General features: G+C 41.2%; 1 long non-coding RNA gene across 1 annotated transcript; it reads left to right on the forward strand.

Moving 5' to 3' along the window:
• Positions 1-586: 586 nt before the first annotated feature.
• Positions 587-16,191, forward strand: LOC113478483. The gene is made up of 3 exons (XR_003398067.1): positions 587-683; positions 13,177-13,259; positions 16,082-16,191. It is a non-coding gene; the product is annotated as an uncharacterized LOC113478483 (long non-coding RNA).
• The last annotated feature ends 303 nt before the right edge of the window (positions 16,192-16,494 follow it).

Here is a 16,494-nt window from a genome sequence, read left to right on the forward strand (position 1 = left end):
ACAAGAGTGCTTGATCTGCACTTGCATGAGGCTTCTGGTTTATATTCTCTTCAGTATGAATGAAAGTCACTGAGGACCATGAGCACATCTTGCTGGTCTTAACACTGGAGAGATATTTTTTTAAATGTTTGTTGCCAATTGAGTTAAACTGAACCATACAAATCCTAAAAGCACACATCCCAATCAAAACACTGAGCTGCTCAAAGCCGATATAGGTGTCTTCTAAACTCAATCAAACCTGTGATCATCTACTAACACCTTCATATATCCTCTATTGCTCTGATCTATACTATAGAGAACATAAAATGAAGGGTCACTACAGGAATCCTTTTCCTTCACCTTTGAATCTAACACCAGTGTTCAGAAGATGAAGTCCACTTTCATCCTCTATCTTGTAGAGTCATGCCACCTCCTTTACACTTTATGGGAAGATGATAGTGTTCACAAATGCCTGAACCCATTCCTCCTTGCCTTTGTAGCTATGCACATTCATAGTTCTAAAAAGCCAAAGGGGACCATATCAATGCTTTACTCTCTCCTCCCACATAATACAGGTCATAAAACAATTTATCATGGTACTTTACATCAGATCCAGTAAGCTGTGGCAGAACTATAGCATGGATTTTAGACATCTATCTCAATTTGAAGATGTCAAGTGGCTAAATGATTCACTCTCTCTTTAGGTAAGTGGTTCCAAAAGTTAATTTTATTGGCCTTTCAAAAACTGTGCTTTATTTCTAATTTGAATTGCTTTAGTTTCAGCTTTTTTTTTTTTTTTTTTTTTACAAAACTGAGAGGGTCAGAAGATGAGCACAGCTCTACTAATACCAGCTTGATTGAGCCAGCCACAAATCTGGAACACACTGTCTCTCAGCTTGACAACAGTCAATCCATGAAAGCAGTTTTCCTGATTTCCAACTATCTGTGACAGGGAAAAGACAGTTGACAAGCTGAGCATGAGGGTGTTGGCTACAGGATAAACAAATCATATCTGCTTCTAAAGCTATCGATCTGTTTCTCATTGCAAACCATTTATCAACAACTTACATCACAAATAAGCACCAGTTTTCAGCCAAAACCCACACCTGCCTTAGTATATTTTGTCACTTATCCTGAGATAGACCATACAGTGCTGATCAAACGTATCCACTCAGGAAGACATTATTCCAACCCTGCTCTATTAAATGGATTTCCTTTTCTACACTATCTATGGGTTTAGACACAAGCATGAATTTCATAAATAAAGGTATGTTTCCTGCACAGAAAGGCAGAGAACACTGTATTACTGTGTGGCTGGATCACTTCTTCCTGAGAATAAGTACATCTTCATCATGTTAAAACCCCCTAAACTTCTCTGTATATCAGCTGTAGATAATGCTGTACAGTTACAGAAAAGATAGTAAGGCATAAAACCCTCACTTCTGTGAAACACTGCACATTTTGAACATGGTTAGTCATGAACCAGCACAGAGTATTAATGTGTATTTCCCCTCCCTGACTCTCCAAGGCACCACTCAGAAAAAATGATGATAAACCAGATTAGAACTGAGAAATCACATTGCCACTTTAATATGCTGTCATTGCCTTGGCGGATGAATAGCTATGAAGATAAGTGGAGCTATACTACGTACCTCTGTTCCCTCCTCCACCCTACCTCCCACACTCAAGTTTTGATTCAAATGCAGCAAGTCCTCCAGGGCTGTCCAGGAAATTGCCACCCAGAGACTTCTGCAGTGTTCACAGTCAGCACCACTGTCAGAGGAGATAAAGGGTTGTTCAGAGGGAGTGCCTTGAACTGCTTTTTTTAGTCAGTCAGTAATGGATTCTTTAAGCCTACTTGTGATCTGTCATCTCATAATTTTCAAAGTATTTTAGCATTATACACATTCCTTCCTTGCTTATGTACAGTCAAAATGTTTATGTATATATAGACATAGCATTTCCTACAGTGGAAAAAAAACCTGCAAAAGTGAAGCTGTATTTTAAGAGAAATTGGCAAAAGTAGCACCATATAACACCCTCTTTAGGATTTCTGCAGCTGCCTCAAAATATGTGCAACATGTTACAGGAACCTCTTCCACAACGCCTGTTACTGTATGAGACACTGAGGCCACTCCTTGTAATTCACTTCTCAATATATATAAAAAAATTGTCAGGAAATAGCTGTTTGAAAGGCAAGTGCTTTGCCTGGGACTAGGAGTGACCCTAGAACTCAGACCAGTAATTAGTTGTTATTCTTTCTATTATTACTACAATGAAACCTATATAAGAAAAGCTTACTTTTCCAGAGACTGTACCAGTGTGTCCAAACATTGTAAACATAGTACAATCATAACCCTTCTAGATGATTTTCCTTTAGCAAGAGAAAGTTATCCAGCCACTCAGTCGTTGGCTGACACAGCTAGAAATCTTGGCTAGAGGCAGAAGTGATCACTTGCAAATGCAAAAAGAAAAAGTAAACAAAAGAACAACCCTGCAAAATCCACAAATGCCAGCCTAAGGACAAAGAAGGGTGTTAAAATGAGTAGACTATGGAGCAGCCAAGGTGAATCATACTTGCTTTTGGGAGATGACCTTAAGTTGCCATATTTCTTAGGTTGGCTCGGAGGTGAAGTTTTAGGTAGAAGAGTTTGGAAAGTTGACATGAAGCACACAAGCTCCATGCACCAGCTATGGAGATGACACCAGCTGATAAGGGGGAGAAGATGCCTCAGGGAACAATAGCAATGCCATAACTGACCTCTCTGCTGAGCAGCTTCTGAGCAGGCAGATTTATGCTCCTGCTCCCACTGTTAAATGAGAAACTTAGTACCTTTTAAGCTCCTCAGAGAATCAGAAACTGGCGCCCAAGTGCTCCCAGGGGAACAGGAAGGATAAGGAACAAGAGACATCTTCCTCTCTCCCTGTCTTTGCAGGACAGAGGTGGAAGCAATAATGATGAAGACTGTAATATGTCTCATACAATTAGTTAGCATTAAACACTTTATTTTGTTTCTCAGATGATGATTTCCTAGTTTAAATAAAACAAAGTGTGATTCCCCTCATTTCACTCAAATTCCTTGAAGAGCATTCTTTGACAACAACTAGGACTGGTTGTTTTCAGAAGTATGTTAAACCACTCCTCTGGGTTGCTGCTGAATATTGGAGGTACCCTAATATTAGAAGTGTCAGAAGACATAACAAACAAAGGAACCAAAGTAGTTCAAGTCCCTGACATTGCTGGGAACTCATGCTCTTTGCACAGGACTGCTAGGGAGCCAGGACAGGCAGCAGCAGCGGGATGAGCAGGAGCAACAGCAGACAATGACATTGGCTCCTTCAAGAACTTTTACATCCTAACCAGGAGACTTTTCCAGGTCTCAGACACAGAATACCCTGTGCTTGCACAAGAGTCAGTGTTTTTCCATCCTACACGTGGCAACACTAAGGCAATAATTTGCCCAGCATTTGTCACTGAATTTGTACCCTCATGTCAGGAGAGATGACGTTACAGATCTAATGGTGGTGTGCTGAGGAACACTAAGAAAACCAACGGCTTTTAAATTATATCCCTAGCATTCACCAAAAAACAGACTATGGGCCTTCTGCTCTTCTGAGGAGTTCCCCAGCTTCAGTGCCAGAAGGTGGGAGGCAGGCAACCTCTGATAGCTCTTCCCTGAGGGAGCTCTAGGATGACCATGTGGAGCTGTCACCCTGATCTAGAGTATAATAACAATAATCATAAACTTAATGCCTTGTTCTTCTAATATTAGTGTTTATTCATAGTGGACATGTCCCTATTTACATATTAATTTGCTGAATTATTAATTATTTCAAAATCTTTGTCATGCGTTGTCTTCTTTGCAATGTGGCAGGGGTTTGGGTTGGAGAAGTTGTGGTAGTGAAAGTTTCTCAAGTTTATTCTGAATTCAACTAGACTTTCTTTTCTCCCATATTTCAATTAAAAAAGGAAAATCAAGCCAACAAACATCTGGTTTCTGCTATTATTGGAGAAAGGAAGGTTATGAACTTCTGGTCTCTGACCATGGAAAGGTCTAGGAAGAAGGTGGCCTTGGATTCTATCATGACAGTACTTACAGTAAGTCTTTTGGCTCCAGTCACAGAAATAAGAAGGAAAGAAAATTACATTTGTAATTGCAAAAGAATTTTCAAATAAATTATTTGACAAATCTTGAGTATGAATAATTCGACCTCTCATGATTGAAAATGAATAGTATGATAGGCATGTCTTACTAATACAGTACTCTTCAATGCATACATTTTAGTGTCATTATTGTCTACAGTTATTTATAAAAAAAATATCACTTTCCCTTCTTCATGTTGTTCACAAAATATACAAACTATTCCAACTGTTCATGGTTTATAGTTTTGTTAAAAACCCTTAATAGAAGTTATGCAGAGATGCAATACACCAGCAAATGTACTTTGTTCTCCATGCTTAAATATATAAAGACCACAATTATGTTTCCTAAGTGCCTAAATATTTTAATCCAGAATAGCTGTTTTTCTATGTTACTTCATACCATTCTTGAGTGGCAGGAAAATAAAACAATCTGTGAGTGTATCTGCCTAAAATAACCAAGAGATGGCAGCACTCCATTCAACCCAAATTTGACTTGTCATATAATCTATATAACTACAGTACAGCAGGCAGCACAAGTAGGTAATGCAAGTGAAGCAGAGCAGTCAGCTGTAGAGTAAGCCAGGACATGCATCATTTCATCAGTCATCCTCCCTGTTTGCCATGGGGTACTAACAAACACAGCAGTAATGGAAAACTCTTGACCAAATGGGGAGAATGAGGAGGTTCATGACAACTGCCTTTCTTCCTAGTTCATTGTCTATTAATGGCAGCAACATTCACTGAGGTCTTGACATTGTTCCCTTGCATTTTAAATCATTAAGAAAAATATTGTCACCAAGAGGAAAGGTTTTAAGATAAGGTGCCTAATGAGCACATTCCAAAATGGATTAATCATCATTTAAAAAAAAAAAAAAAAAAAAGACCAAAGAGTTTCACACATATTATAGTAGGTCAAATCACATACAGTATTCTTTCCTTCCTTCTCTTGAGTAGAAGTTAACTCCCCGTAATTCTCTTCAATCTTCATACACTACTGCCTGTCATTGTAAACTACAAATTATTAGGTACTTTGTCTTGGTTTGCCAAGGTGCAAATAGCTACACAGAGAGACCTTATTGGATGTCTAGTGCTTTGGGTTCTTCAGGAAGAGTATTACTGTGTAGAGAACAGAGCGTTAATGCATTCAAAATCAATCTTGAAGAAGCTGTGGTGTGATATAGTGGCATGTTTTACTTATTTTGGTCTCCAGAAATCTTTGGATGCTTTTTAAGCTTCCTTATAAATGTTTAAGAATTCTCTGATACTGGTGATCATTGCTGGAGGTAGGCTCAAATGTGTTTTATTGCATGACTAGCATGGAGGCATTTACAAAAAGTAAATTTTCTTTGCACGTAAATGGGTATACTTATTCTCCATGTTCAGTAGGTTGTTTACACTCCAGTTTTTCAGTTCATGTTAGGGCAATTACTCTATTTGGCTTTATATTCTTTTCCATATGTTCTTTCATTGTCGAAAGGTGGGAGGTTATAAATTAGCATGCCGTAAGTATTATGTTACAAACTCCTAGCAGAGAAAAACCACCTGTCATTTGTACCAAGTCAGGTCTGTAAAATCACACCTATAGTCGCTGCTTATGTAGAACTCAGGCAGTTTCCATGACAGCAAAATTACAAAGGTGTATCTCCACTAGGATGTTAAAGCAGGATGGGTTACTCTCCTATAACAGAAAAACGTGGTGTAGTAATTAAATCTCAACTTTTAAACACATGAAGGATCCCATGGATGAAGTTCCTTAACTTTCTTCTCCTGCCGTTCCTAGCTGCTCCATCAGAAACACACTTTGCGGCTCTCTCTCACCCAGTCTACTCTTCCTGCACGGGGGAACTTTCCATCATACTTAGGCACAGGCTTTAGTGGCTTCAGTTAACACTGGGAACACTAAAGGAGACAGATGGCTCTTTCAGACAAGGCCAAATTGAATAATTATGCTTACCCACATTGAAAAAGAAGCAACGTCTGGGATGTTACAAAAAAGTCCCTTATTATTTTTAACATAGATGAAGTAACTGATGGTCCTTTGCCACTACAGTAGGATCTGCTTCTTTATAATTCATTAATTTTACCAAGAAAACATTCCTTTTACCCCACTTCTGAGCAAGGATTTCATAGCAGAGATCACCCTCAAGATATACCCTCCTTCCACTTAGAAGACAGTGTTTAAATAAAACAGAATAGAGCTGGCAAAACTTTGTGATGAACGATGTTGTGTGACACCGAAAGGATCTTTGATTATCACAGACTGTCGGGATCTGCTGTTAGGTGTTTTCTGCAAGGCAGCCTCCAAGCAGCACTGCGTCCTTAATGCCAGAGCACTGGAGACAAGCGCCTGAAGGACTTGTCTCAGACTTCGCACGTACATAGGCGTAGGGAAGTCCAGGAAGACTTTCCAGATTTATAACTCAGCACATGAGCCAAGGATAAGCAGAATTGTTGTAAGAGAAAAATGCAGCCCCTTGCCTGGGAAGGAGGGGACAAAAAAGGAAGAAAAGACATTCCTGACAGGGTGGAGGAGGAGATGCCTTCAGAGGAACAAAGTTTCAGAGTGTAGCTGCTGGGAGAGTACGAGTGGAGGCATGCCTTGGCAGGATGCAGAACACGCTCCCCCAAGGCAGCAGTAGATGTCAGTAGGAGCTGGGCTCCCCCATGCAGTCTCTCCTAATGTTACTGCTGGGTCTTTTATGGGCTCCTCTGGAGTGATGGCTGCCCCCACACATTCCTCCTCCCTGGCTTTCTCTGCAGTCTCCACCTTCAACCCCTAGTCCTGCTGAGCTTAACTTGCACATGACACTGTGACCTGAGGCGAAATGATATATTTGATGTGCATTATCTAAAGTCCTGATTTATTTACTTTGGAGTAGGTGGGGGAAGGAGAGGTATATGAGGAACCTGAAAAGTTAAAGAAAGTGCTTGAGGATTAATATGCTGCTGGACAGGATAAAATAAATTTTGCCAAAGAAAACACAATCAGTCCAAGTGCAAATGAATGCTGAAATTGGGCTGGAAGGGACTCCACGGGCAGAGAAAAGGTTTGGGGAGTTGGATCAGCTCAAGGGTCAGGAAAAAATATAGGAAAGACTGGAAGCAGAGCGACGGGAAAGGAGGAGTGTGTCAGCCCACGTGTCAATGAATCGACTGTTGGCAACACATAAATGTTAAGGAGCAGCATGCAGTCTCTGACTATTTGTAGCTTGATTCCTAAACCAAAGAAGAAATCCAGGGCAGCACTGGATACCAGACTACACCTCTGAGCCATCAGAGCCTTTCACTTGCACTAACGAAAATAGATTATTGATGCTGGCAAGGACATATACTTTAAATACAGACAAGGAGATTGCAGACTAATCCAAATCCAAACAGAAGCAAGTTGTCTAAAGCCAAATTCCTTTTATAGTCCCTTAATTTCACTACAAAATTGCTTTCCTTTAAGTCTTAAATTGTGTAGTATTCAAGCCAATCTAACTAACCCTTTCTTACAAGAGAAGTCTGTCTGTGCAGGAGTGGACCCATTAAAAACTCAAAAGACTAATGGCTTGCAGGACCCGGGGTAAAATCTTGGCCCCACTGAAGGCAGTAGGATGTTTGCCAAGGACTTCAGTGGGGCCAGGATTTTACCTCAGGCCTTTACAAGCAACAGCATTGCTCATTTAGAAGCACAAAAACACCACTGTGAATTTCCTGAGGTCCAATCACCGGCTCTTGCTGGTGCTTCCAATGTCAGATGGCTTCATGCTGAAACCCAAAGGGAAGAGGCTGAGAAGTGAAGCCATATCCTCTCACTAAAAGCCAATTCGTTTTAGGTGATCTATGTTTGACGATTAATTCCAACAAAAAGAAAACCAAAAGTGGTATGTTTTTCTTTTCCCATTTCCTCACATTCTCCCAAACCAACCTACTTTCCCATGGGGATAGGATAAAGATCCTTCATTAGAAGTGATGTGGCAGAGGACTGCTGGCCCAGCCGGGGGTACACGGGACACAGTGCGGCCGTAGGGCAGTCAGGAAGCACACTGACCTCAGGCTGCTCACGGGGCCCCCGCCCAGCAGATGACCAGCCGCTAACACGGCTCCGGCGGCCGGACATGCCACTGGGACAGCATGGTAATTGAAAACAGCGAGCCTTCTGCCTGCAGCCTCCTGGTGTTAGTGCTTGGGAGTGTGTGATCATGATCAATAAGGCTTCATGGGAATCTTTTAAAGTGCTCCCAGCCACATCACTCCAGTAAAGGATTTGTCAGCCTTTCCATAAACCCCAGTTTTGAAGAGTTTATAGCTCAGCTTGTTTTCATTACCTTGAGGTGAAAGTTGCCATATAAAATTTCAGACCAGAAACACTTTTTTCCCTTGCGAATACAAAATATCATTTAAAACAAATTTTTGTCTCCAAATTTAGAGTCCTGGTAAGAGCCATGTTGCTCCCTAACTGTTTTGGGTGTGCTGCTCAGAACTTCAGTGTGAAAATCTGTTGAATTTAAGGATTAACAAACAAATGGCAAGCTCTTCTACTGAATTTTTAAACCACTGACTAATATATCCAGAACCGCCGAGTTGTATTGCTCACTCCCAAGAAATGTTTTAAGTCTGCATCAGGGACTTCTGTGGAAGAAGAACAGACAATGCTCCTCTGCCTCTTCCCCTTCCAGCAGCTGGAACTAGGGTTTTGTGGTGCTTTGTTGTTTTAAGCAGCAGAATTTCAGCTCATATAAAGTCACTGTAACTCCATTCACTACTAACTACCTTGCATCTTTTCTCTGTTAAACAGTTGCTACACTGCAACCCAGAAATAACTGAACTTCCAGTAACAGACATGGCTTTTCCTGTTACATGCATGAGTCACACTGCAGCTACCTGTACTTACAGAGCACAGTGGGAGAAGAAAACTAGGGCTGCCCTTCCAAACTCAGCTGATGCCAGATGTCTGTGCCTCACATGGACAGGCAAAATGTTTTTCATCACTTGAGCAGTAATATCTGACCTCTGCACTGCAGACAGCTTCCCTCACTGCTGAACCGGACCCTCACCCCATGCAGTGCAGCAGAATCCCACCTCTGCTGCTTTCCGACCTTACCAGCAGCCACAGACTAAAGTCCCTGCCTCTCCTCGGGAAGACAGAGCTGCCAGAGCATCAGTTTCCAAGCCTGCAAGCTTAATGCCGCTGTTTCACAGCAACAGATGTTAGCATCCAAAACAAAAATTTAAAAAAAAAAAATAGAGAAATTATATACATGTACACACTGCCTTCATCTATTCATGGTTGTATTAATTTCCTTATTTAATATCACAAAGTTAATTTCACACAATGTTCTTACAAAACAGGGGATAGAATATTGCAGTCTAACACCTTTGAGGATTGACCCAGGAGGACCAGAAGTGCTGTCATGCAGATGAGTTCATCCATCAAAGCCAAGCAAATTTATATTTGTTAGATCTTCAGTCTCTGAAAAGTCTGTCTGCTTTAGCCAAATGTCATATGACCATGTTATGCCTGGTGGAATTCATATATTCTGGATGCTTCCTTGATGAGAAGGTACCTTGCACTTTTTTGTCATGGCCTATGCCTAGGATAATTTCTCCTTAACCAGTGTTTTTTTGATGATGTAAGACAGTTTGGAAAAATCAAACAGGGAAAAAAAAACCCATGTTTTTTTCTAAGCAGTATCAGTTTTATAAACAGACGGTGAACAGATTATTGGTGGGGCCTTTTTGGATTAAAGGAAATAGTAAAAAAGATTAGGGGAAGGGGAAGAGGTGGAGGAAGTCTTCAAAAAAATTCATAAAAATAGTACTAATTTTGCCATTACTACAGGAAGCTGAAAGTGCATTGCCAGCTATAGAATAATACCAAGTATAGATACAGCACTTTTCAGTCTTGTTTCTTAAGGAAACGAAGCTTATATGAATCACATGTCTCTGTGTGTATCAAAGTGGTTTAGTCTGTCGGTTTTCCCTTCTCCTTCCATCCTTTTTAATTCTCTAGCCTGAATCAGGAGAGCAATAGAAGTTTCAGAGTCAAAATATTTCTGTAAGGGTCCTGAAACCTTGAAGCCCTGCAGGAAAGAATAAAACAAAACAAAAAACCCAAACCCCCAAAACTATTAGTACTTCCACTGGGGCAAATGATACTGTAAAATCTCAGCTGCTTTTTGAACACCAGAAAATCCACAAATGGCAATAGGCAGTCAGAGCACTTCAACAGCTGGAAAGGTTTTATTCAAAGCTGTTACCTTATTAGACACCAGAAAACTAAAATGCATAGACTCTCAGACTACATGCATTGACAGGCAAAGGTGATATGCATGTACTCTGATTCCAAAATTTCCTACAAGTTTTCTGTCTCATATATCTTGTAGTCTTCACAGTATGCTGGAAAATAGACAACATTGACAGAAAGCTAAGCCCAAGCTAACTGAAAGATATATAGGCCCTTACTGAAAGGATTTCCTTGGCATTAATTTCATTCCGTAGCCAATAGACCATACTCCCTTTTCATTTCTTTTAAATTGGGGCCATTTGGAAAGCTATAAATTCTTCTTAGGAAGTAGATTTTCCTGTAGCATTATCCTATTCAAAGACTGTGTTTCTTGGGGCTTTCCTCTAAGTAAATCTCATGGAAAATGAGTCACCTGTTAAAATGATAGAAGCCGTTTGCAAATGCCTTCTCCAGCACTAGAGGCACAGGTAAAATGAGAATATATATTAAGCAGCCATCCAAAGGACCAAGGAGGTAAGCTTCTGCTTGTTTCATATATTTCCAAGCTACCACAGGATCGTGAAGAAAAAGACAACAGTAAACAATTCCTAAATTTCTTCTTCATCGTAGAAAGTTTCCAGTTGTCTTACTTTCCTGTTACTAACTAAAACAACTTTATGTCTGTTGATATGTTATTTATTGCCATCAGTCATCTCCTCCATGGGACACACAGTGAGCAGGAGACTGAGTCTTCTGATCTGTTTTCTAGCCTACTAGGAAAGCACGTGATGCTGCAGGGTTCCCAGCCTGTCTGCAGCAGGAGGAAGCCCACAGAGTCCATGCAGCCTCTTGCAAGGCCCTTGCCTTTGTACATGGCTGTCTAAGGCATATCAACCACCTTGACACTCTGCCAGTGAGCAGAGAAGCAGCAAAAGCAAGCCAGCTTTGTTGAATGAAAGAGGGAAGCTCGTGTAGTCCAAATGAACAGTAATTTAGACTTTTTATGTACATGACCCCTGCCTTCTTTGTGTTGTCAAGAATAGCAAACAAAGTGCTAATGATAATGAGCAAATCCATCTTGTGTCAGTTCCAGCCCCCACAAACACAGATTCTCGGATTAATCTAGCCCTGCGCCAAGTGCTTTGACTGGCATGGATATTAGAATTTATTTTCTCTGTTGATAAATAGCCAAAGCAATGTTCCTGTCCTGGTGTAGCTGATGGAAATCCCTCTGTAAGCACTTGTCTCTCAGTATTTCCACTGAAAATACCACAGGATTCTTGCCCAGCCTGAAAAATAGAAGGGTAGGAGGAAGAAAAATTGTGTCTTAGGTTTATCTCCTTGCAGTTATTTCAGAGACTTTATGGGCACTAATAGCAGGCATGCTGAGAACAAGGAAACCACTTGCTCTGCAGCATTCCTGCTGCTCATGAAACTAAGAAGAAACCTTCATGGTGCTCATGACCTCACACCAAATCCCAAATGTTAAATTACTGTATGTTTTTAGGCTTCCACTCATGAAAACCTAAAAAAAAAAAAAAAAAAAAAAAAAAAAAAAAAAAAAAAAAAAAAGGCTTTACAGTTTTTTCTGTATGGCAGCAAGCCTGGACATTTTTGTTTCAGATCCACCATAAATATTTGACTCTCAAGTCATCCACATTCATGATTCATTTTGTTAGCAGGCTAGTAGGCACACTCTGGCAGAGGACTTGCCATGTGCCAGTTATGTGGAAATATGGACTCATTGGAAACTTCCTTATTTGACCGTCTACTATTCTATCTTATCAAATCGTAAACACAGGAGAGGACTTAGGGACAGATTGTTCCTGGCCCACAAAATCTGGAGTAAGAGCAGAGTTTTCTGGCTGATCAGTAAATGCAGTCCTTGTAAAAGAGCAGAAGCTCTTGAGCTACATGACACTTTGCAATGTGTCTCTAGAGCTGCACCATGACCACTGAAGTCAGAAGGAGCTGGCCTGCTCAGTTTATGAGGAATTTGATTACTCCCCCTGCAGGAAGAAGTATAGAAGGAGAAGGGCAAACCAGGTGACAGCATTTGTCCTCTACAAGTCGCTAATACCTAGGCTTTGAAGTGATGCACTGCAGAACTGTTAAGTATGATCAATATGAGAGAATATGGTTGCAGGGCTCCAAAGCCAACAAGGCACCAAGCACAGCATGCATCTGCCAGTGCTGAAGCTGAAGAAAAATAAGACAACTTAAAAGTACACAAGACCTTATCTATATTTGTCAGCACTGGAGCGGCACCAACACTGAGGAGAATGGCTGAGAGAAGCTGGAGAAATTCATTTCTCTTGACTACACTTGGTTTTGCACTTCAGCATGCCTTAGTGTGATCTGAACCCTTTCCCGGGGCAGAGTGAAAGCAGGATTGGAAGAGAGAGATGCTGCAGAATGAGAGTCATGTATTGTGGGAAGAGGTCAAGTGTTAAAAAAGACAGTGGATGAAGGAGGGAAAAAATGACAAGTAACCTTCCCTGAGTACCTGGGAATATCTTCCTGACCAAAAAAAGAGGAAGCCAAATCCAGAACAAACACGGGGCTTTCGCTCCACAGAGAGCTGTTAACAAGCTTTAAGCCTTGTCCTTCCACAAGGTATTTTATATGCCAGCTGTGTAATATCACAAACACTTGTCAAATGTTTAACAATCCAGCCCCGCTATGTTTATCCCTTTCAAACAATACCTTGTTGGGGGCCTGGTTCCGAGAAGCAATTGTGCGGAGAACGCAGATGGGAGGAAAAGCAGCTTGTCAGAAAAGTGAGAAATGGCTTTTACAGAAGCTCCAAAATTTATGTGGACTTTTTTCTTCCCTCGATATACAGATGTCACTCCCTGGCAGGTGGAACCGGCAGCAAAGAGTCCTCTCTAAGCACTTCTTAAATGCAGAAATGCTTCATTTTCCAAGGTCAGTTGTGGCAGCAAACTGCTGGAGAAGTTAATTGGTGAGTCTGGATACACATAAGGCACGAAGAGCCTGCAATCACCTCCCAGCATTCAGTTTTAGCAAGTGGCCTTGTTGAGCAAGAAAGGGAAAGACAACCTACCACAGCTTTATGTCACAGCCAGTATCTTTCCAAAGAAATACCTTGATGCTTTTTTCTGAGTGTCCAGTTTTACTGTATATGGCAAATGTACAAATTCATTTGGTCTCAGTTGTGCAATGAAAGGAGTATCAGAATTGCTTTCTCCAGGCAATGAACCACTGGAGAGTCCCTCATTACCTTCGAGTCTGAAATCATAATTCAGAAATTTACAGGCCATGCTATAGTTCCTCAGAGAAACCACATTACTTTGGTTTGCCCTGCTTGATATGCCTACCTTTTCCTCTGTCACCTTTTCCTCCCCCAGATCTTTCTTTTTTATCCGGATTGTACCAGTTCAGTTTATGCAGTGGGAGGTGTGAATGTATTAGACCAAAGTTTTGAATGACTTAAACACCTCTGAACACTTTCCACACACACTTCAGCTATGCTTCCACCAGCACATCCTCATCCTTGGTAGAGCCATGCCACAGCCTAATCTCTGAGTAACAAAGGCATAGACGTTTGCGTATTCACAATAAGAACTCATTACCCAGCTGTTGTGTGTCAGCCCCAGTAGGAGACAGAATTGGAGGAGTAAAAGTGAGAAAATGCATGGGTTGAGATCAAGACAAAACTAATCAAAGAAAAACAAGTGATACAAAAGCAATCGTTTACCATCAGCTGACTGATGCTTAGTCAGTCTTTGCTTAACAGAAACCCTTGGCAAACTCCCCCCCAAGCTGTGTTGCTGAGCACAATGTTACATGGTAGGGGATATCCCTTTGGGGTCAGCTGTCTGGGCTGTGTCTCCTCCCAATCTCTTGCCCATCACCAGCCTACTTGCTGGCAGAGCAGCATGAGAGACAAAGAAGACCTTGGCACTATGCAAGCACTGTTCAGCAATAGCTAAAAATGGGTGTGTTATGAACACTGTTTTGTTCACAAATCCAAAGCATAACACCACACAGGCTGTTACGAAGAAAATTAACTATCTCAGTGGACCTCAGCACACCAGCTCATATAGGGATCGATACCTTCAAAAGACGTTTAAGAAAAATTTGTTCTTTCCAATTATATCTGTTGCTCTAATAAAAAATATGATCTTTTTCTGCAGATCTTAAATCCTCCCTTATATACTTAAGCCACCAGGGCCTCAGCAACAATGTTCCTTTAAGTATAATCTATGAATTGACAGACTAAACTGAAGGTTCTACTGACATGCAGGCTCTGTACAGCCTCATCTGGAGGTAGCTGGACTGAATGAAAGCACTGCAATCCCATCTTATGTTTACAGTACTCTCCCATCTCTTTCCTAGGTCTGCCATCTAAGATAAGAAAGATGTTTACCAGGGCCCTTGGACATCACTATTAGTAGGCTGGGATTAGGAAGAAGTTAGAAACCTCTTCTGGAGCAAGTGCTGGAGGCTTCTGTCCTGTGTGGCTCTGCATCTGGGAGAGCAGAGTCTGAGGCTGCCCAAGCCCAGCTCATTAACTGTCAGGTTCTGGTCTGAGATCAGGAAAGAAAAAGATGTTCACAGCCTGGGAGCAGGAATATGAAATGGCATATCTCAGGGGAGTCTTGCTAAAACCTTTTCCTAGCATGAGAGGCTGCATTTTTGCAAGATGCAACCAATGCTCCAGTGTCCAACCAGCCTCAAGAGAAGGACCTGCAGAGAAAAAGAGATCCTGTAAGCATTCAAGCTAGGGAAAATAGTATGTCCATACTGAATGACAGAAGGCCCTTCATCAGTAACAGTGGAGAATAAGTAGGGGTACCCATGGTGTCTCTGCTTGGCGCTGTCACTGGCACAGCAGTAATGGCAGTGCGCACCATCACCAGCAGTGGTGGAGGTTTCCTCTGTAATAGGTATCTCCCTGCCTTCTGTGAGGCCAGATGCCATTTGTGAATCCTGAGCTACACCGTTACTGTGAGGGAAGACTCTAATCCTTCCTCTCATGGTATGGACTCTCAGCCAAGCTTTCCAGGAGAAAAAGCTGCCAGGGAGCGACACAGGGCTTCAGAGGTTCTGTTTCCTAGTAGTATCCCTTTTTGAGTAAAATGACCCATCTTACTGAGGACAGAATATTTGGTATGGAAGAGTGAGAAGGGGTAAATTGAAGACCAAAGTGCTATACACAATTTTGGGTAAGTTAGCAATGCCAGATGACTCATGGAAAATTTAATAATCACCTCACTTCAGTTTCAAAACAAAGTAAAAATGTTTTTAAGTCACATGTCTGCACTTGCTTCCTTCCCCCCTTCAAGAGTTTTACAAAGATCTGATCACAGGGTACAGCCTGGCTGCAGGATACAGATTCTCTGTGCCAGAGCTCGGGGACAGAAGGTTTCAGGCAAACACCAATTTGAAGTTAATACAATACACCCCACTGGGAATTCCTTCAGACAGATCAGTTTTGTTCTTTTTGTATTGGGCTACAGGTAAGTCTGGAGATGGGATTAACTTTTTTTTTTTTTTTTTAATCCAATTTTTTTGAGTGCAGACATTCACTGCATGCAGCCAAAATTCACAGAAAATCAGTCATGAGTTTGAATGTCCATCACCACATACTTGTACCACGTCCAGTACAGAGAGGGATTGGTCCTGATTGGCTTGTCCAAGTATTAGCATACTAGAGAGAAGAAACAGGAAAGCCAAATCAATCAACTGACCAATTTCAGTGGAGTCATTTCTAATTTATACAGGCAATCAAGATCAGCAGGTACTTAATCTCTGTTTTATCTGGAAAGAGACTAGCTCTTAGTTGGACTTCAACTAACTCTCATCCAGCACCCAGAGTCAGCTTCAAATAAATCAGAGAAAGAACAGCAAAGGAGAGGAAGGTAAATGTTACAAAGATCCCAAAAGCCCCTGCATCTCCCCACAAGTTCTTTGCAGCCTCACATGGGCACATGCCAGAAGATGCATTTGATCTCAGTTACATTTTTCAAGTAATTTTTATTTGGAGATGCCAACAAAATTCAGCCAAGCCATCTGGTTTCCTGAATTTGTACCAAATCTGCCAAACTTTTAAATTGAAATTTAAGGGAAAATCTTTTGTTCTGACAGTCTCAAAACAGTGTTCCTATGTTAAGGGTTAGATGACATTTCATCTGAA

Source organism: Athene cunicularia, assembly GCF_003259725.1.
Source record: "Athene cunicularia isolate RWA chromosome 3 unlocalized genomic scaffold, athCun1 chr3_part1, whole genome shotgun sequence".
Classification (NCBI taxonomy): Eukaryota; Metazoa; Chordata; class Aves; order Strigiformes; family Strigidae; genus Athene; species Athene cunicularia.